Raw genomic sequence first — 5,671 nt, 5'->3', positions numbered from 1 at the left:
CCTTTACAAAAGCAGTTTATGGGTGTGCTCAGATGACGACGGCAGTCATGACCCCATGACCTTTTGTAGCGAAAGCTCCACTGCTATAGCTGGGACGCATTTCGCCGCGAGCCTCCGCATGACCTTGAAACGACCTTTAAATAACTCATGGCTGGCGTTGCTTTGCGCATATACCTGACCATGTCTGGTCCACTTAGTCGACCACCTTTGGCCTTCAACTTCAACCTTGACCTTCGCTTTTCTAGCTGTCGGTAGAGGGCGGTGAGAAGCCACGTGGTAAACGCGTGGTGTCACCTGACTCAGTTTACAGTTCTAACATCCGGTCAGGGGTATACATAACCAGAGCTGTGCGCTTGACGCAGACACTGTGGAGGAAGGAGAGCACGCTTAAGTACCCTTCTACGTGTGCAATCATACACGTTCCCTTCGTTAGGCTGTGGTAACGGCGTCAAGTCTTTGGCATGGGCATGACCATCTATCAGTCTTTGCCTCCATCAAACCAATCAATGATGACGAATAAGTGGCTGTAAAGTGGTGGGGGGAATTAAGAAACAATAACAGATGCACCAAAGGTAAACCGTGTTGTGGTTGTTGTTGCAAACTTTCATTGTCCACAACGCCTGGGCCGCTCTGTTTCACCCCCCCCCCCCCCCCCCCTTTACGGCGGAGGGGAGTTAGGAGCGGCCCAGCCGCACGGGATGGTAGCAGTCGATGCTGTCCGAGTTGTTTTCGCCGGCGGCCTCTTCTGCCATTTGGACGGCTGCTTTTTTTTTCAATTAGAACTTCATGTAAGGCTCAAATATGTCCACGCAAAGGAACAGATCAAGTTTTGCTAGAAACGCTGTAGTTCAGAAAAAAACTTTTATCACAAGAGGCGGTAACATGTTTTGTGATTTCGGAAAATTCCACGTTTGAATCCACGCAGAACATCCCTCGGATGTTTGTAGAATGATATTTCTCTGAGTAATTATGTGAAAACTTTTCTGTGTGACGCAGCAGAGAAAAGAATTTATGCCTTTTGTAACATCGCAGTGAAAATCACAAGCATTCTTCAAAAAGTTATGCGTTAAGACCAGTTTTAAGGATGAAATCGCACACTAAGGTGTATAAACTTCAGGGCAAAAATTTTACTCATTTCATATCGTTCCTTGGAGGGACGATCAGTAATCTTACGCAATACGCAAAATCATTTGGTTCACCCACAACGGTCACGTTGATTCCTTAAAGGGACCCTGAAATGGTTTCTTCAATCATATTTTATTGCAACAACTCTGTAGAAGTGGTCTCTGCGAGTATTCTAGTCTGATTCAGAAAGCTGCGCGTGGAACCAATAATTTACAAACAATTTTTCAAACTTGCCGCTCACAGCCGATTAGGGCGACACCTCACCGCGCGTTTTTACCCGCCCCTACCACATGACGTAAACTGGGCAGCCTTGGTCATGGACTGGGCGACCCTTCTCATTGGCTCTGCCAATTGACGTCACGCGCAATTTTTGCAATATTTCATTTGAAACTGGGCACTGATGCTCCTTGAAATACTATTTTATTGATTGCTTATTATTTTTTAAAACACACGTATACAGAGGTAAGAATCCAGCGCATTTCTTGAAATTATTGTGGTACTTCCGGTCCGTCTGCTCACGAAATCCGTCTGCTCACAAAAGCATGTGTTCTCGTCAAATCTTGGCGCCCGCCTTTGCGATCGAGTTTCCTTTTGCGCCGACGAGTCGCTGCTATAGTGTACTAGAATTATATATATCGCTGCTGTCGTCGCCCTGTGGGTCTCGGTATGGCGTGTACTGAAAGGCTCGAAGCCCATCTCAGCGGTGGCTGCACGCAGCCGCGCTTCGAGCTCCGGATCCATGCCGTTCGAGCAGCAATCAGGAGACACATGTGCGAAAACTTGGACGGCGCGCCGCACCGATCGTCATCAGAAAGACTGCCAGCTATACACGAGCAGCGACAAAGCATGCCTGCTTATGTTGGGAGCTATCGGCAACGGCACCTGTTACGTCCTTTATTGCTGGTGGCAGGGTACAGACTGGCGGGGAAGCCGCCAACACGTGACACATGGTAGCTCAGGGTTGCTTGGCCCTAAAGATTGTCCCGCTATAACACTCCTCCCCCCTACGTCACGAAGTCCTTCAGATACGCAGGGCGGCTGCGTTGGCGCTGTGGTCGCTGGACTTGAAGGGAAGCACTCGCTTCACGGTCCTCACCACAGGAAGCAGATTCGGTACTGGGCGCTGCAGCCTCCTCCAGTCTTTCTCCTTGGTCCCGTCTTCCAGGGTCCTCTAGGCTTGAAGGAATGCCAAGCCCGGAACACCCTGCCGGGGAAGCAACCAGCGGTTCCTCCTCTTCACACATCCCAGAAGGGAAACTGTCCAATGCGTAGCTGGCAGAACGACTTCTGAGTTGGTCAACATGACGTCTCCATCGACGACCGTCCTTGGTGACGACCAAGTACGACACTGGTCCTGTGACAGCATCCACAATGCCCGGCAACCACTTGGGCCCATAGAGATAGTTGCGCACAAACACTCGATCCCCCACATCAAACAGTCGCACTGCCTGGCTACGGCGCTGCATCACCTGCTCTTGTTTCTGCTGCACACTGGACTGCAGGTCAGGATGCAGACGCTCTAACACAGTTGAAAGTTTCCTGCCCATTAGCAATTCGGCCGGGCTCTTGCCTGTTGTAGCATGAGGCAGGATATGCTGGGTCATTAAAAACCTAGCCAGACGTGTGTCGATATCGCCTCCAACCATTCGCTTGAGTACTCCCTTGGTTTCGCGCACCATGCGTTCTGCTTGACCATTCGAAGAAGGGTGATATGGGGCAACGGTCACATGTCGGATTTGATTCCGGCACATGAAGTCTCTGAACTCCTCCGAACAAAAGGCAGTGCCATTATCAGAAACAACAGTTTCTGGAATGCCATGGGTAGCAAAAAGGAAACGAAGCTTCGCACAAACTGTAGCTGTCGACATGGAATTCATCCGGCACACTTCCAACCACTTTGAGTGAGAGTCCACCACAATGAGGAAAACTTTGCCTTGGAAGGGCCCAGCAAAATCGATGTGTAGTCTTGTCCAAGGACGCTTGGTGAATTCCCAAGGGTGAATCTTTGCAGCTGCTGGCGCAGACCTGGATTCCTGACAACGTGCACAGTCTCTCACCTTCTGCTCAACATCTCTGTCGATTCCTGGCCACCACACGGCTCCTCTGGCAAGCCCCTTCATCTTGACAATTCCTGGATGAGCTGTGTGAAGAATGTCCATGACATACGGTCGAGCTGGCTCTGGAATGACCACACGACTGCCCCACAGCAAACGACCTTGGTACACCGACAGTTCATGCTTGCGGCTCACAAACGCTGCAAACTCTTCTGGCAGCTTGCCCTCTGGCCACCCATGCTGCACCCAATTGCAGACTCTAGCCAACAGCTTATCCCTTGACGTGAATCTTGCCACCTTCCTAGAGTTCCATGCTACTTCCGGCGCCATTTCCAGCATCCCTACTTCCCCAAGACGCTGCTCCTCTTCCTCTGCCCTACTGGCTCTCAGTGGTAAACGACTGAATGCATCAGCATTGGAAAGCTTCTCCGCTGGTCGATACTCAATTTCATAGTCATAAGCCGATAACATGAGGGTCCAACGCAGCATCCGTGGTGATAGCACCTGGGGAATGGGCTTGGCATGGTGCAACAGTCCTAAGAGAGGTTTGTGGTCTGTCACAATTTTGAAATGTCTCCCATATAGAAACTGATGATACTTCTTTATGCCAAAGCCGATGGCGAGCGCTTCTCGGTCTGTCTGGGCATAATTCCGTTCTGCCGCACTCATAGTTCTCGACGCATATGCAACCGGTCTCTCGCTGCCATCTTCGCACACATGACTCAACACAGCACCCAGTCCGTACGGGGATGCGTCACAGGCCAGCACTAGGGGTTTGTTGACATCATAGTGCACCAGAACATGTGATGACTGCAGCAGATCTTTCGCCTGGCGAAATGCTTCCGCCTCAGCTTCCATCCAACGCCACTCGCGACCCTTGTCCAACAGCCGGTACAGTGGCTCCAAGGCATGAGCTGCTCCTTTAAGAAACTTGTTGTAAAAGTTCAGAGCTCCTAAAAAGGCTTGAAGTTCCTTTTTGCATGTCGGCTCTGGGGCCTTGTGAATAGCACGCACCTTGTCTTCTGTCGGCTGCACACCTGCAGAGTTCACACGGAATCCCAAGTAACACACTTCCTCAACACCAAATTGACATTTGTCAAACTTTAGTCGCAGACCGTCTTCATGAATTCTTTTGAGCACTTCTTGTAAACGAGCATTGTGCTGCACCTCATCCTTTCCACCGATCAAGATGTCATCCAAGAACACAAGAACACCATCAATTCCATGCAACAGTTCTTCCATGTACCTCTGAAAGATAGCCACTGCCACTGCCACGCCAAATTGAAGACGGGTTACGCGGAACAGTCCCCGATGTGTTGTAACCGTCAACAAGTCAGCTGTTTCTTCATCAACAGTCTTCTGTTGATACGCCTGTCCGAGGTCTAGCCTTGAAAACTTCGAGCAACCTGCCAGCCTGGCAAACAGCTGCTCCGGTGTCGGCAGGGGATACGTCTCCCACTGCACTACACGATTGACTGTGCTCTTGTAGTCCCCACAGATCCTTATCGATCCATCTTTTTTGACAACTGGAACGACAGGTGTCGCCCACTTCGAGTGCCGCACAGGCTGGAAAATGCCTTGGCTCACCAACTTGTCCAGTGCTTCGTCCACCTTCGGTCTCAATGCAAACGGTACTTGTCGTGGCTTCAGAAATCGCGGCGGAGCTGCCGGGTTCACCTCTATGCGTACAGGAGGCCCTTTACTTGTCCCAAGTCCAGGCTCAAAGACTGAAGAATACTTCTTGAGCAAGGCTGTTGTTCCCCTACTGCCAGTTCGACTCGGCTCGTACACACTGTGAACACCACTCAGACTTATTCCCAAAGACTTGAACCAGTCCCGACCGAGAAGTCCGATACTAGCACCCTTAACCACCACCAATCGCAGGCGATGTTCCTGCCCCTTGAATTCCACCTTCACGGTCAGTTCACCCAACACTCGTAGTTCCTTGTTATTGTAAGCTCGGAGATGAAGATTACTTGGGCGCAACGCCCTTTTCGATATTCGCAGCTTCTGCATAGTCCGGTCGTTGATGACTGAACACACTGCACCAGAGTCCACCTCCATCTCTAGGGGACTTCCGTTGACGCGCACTTCCACTCTCACGGCTGGCTCTTCACCAGACAGCACGAACACGTCGTAAACGTCCGACGCAGCATTCTTGTGACGGCCTCCACTGGCCCGTTTTTTGTTCTGAGAGTTGGGTTCAGCCGAAGCGCGAGCTGCCGCCTTCCTCCTGCATGCTCTCACTATGTGCCCTCGTTGCTTGCAGAAGTGGCACTGCATATTCATGAATGGGCAACTGCTTGGCGAATGCGCACCCTTGCAGCGGAAACATACGCTTGTGCTTCCAGGCGAACCAGCCTGCTTATGGGTACCCTCCTTGGCTGTCACTGGCGCAGAGACCTTCGCAACACACGGGTCGAAACGCTGCCCGCTCACGCTGCCAACTTCACACGATGCGGCACTGCCGCGAATTTGCTCGGTCTGTCGCT

The sequence above is a fragment of the Amblyomma mixtum genome, chromosome 1 (assembly GCF_055824585.1).
Source record: "Amblyomma mixtum isolate Tamu chromosome 1, ASM5582458v1, whole genome shotgun sequence".
Classification (NCBI taxonomy): Eukaryota; Metazoa; Arthropoda; class Arachnida; order Ixodida; family Ixodidae; genus Amblyomma; species Amblyomma mixtum.
Note: the sequence above shows the minus strand (reverse complement) of the source record.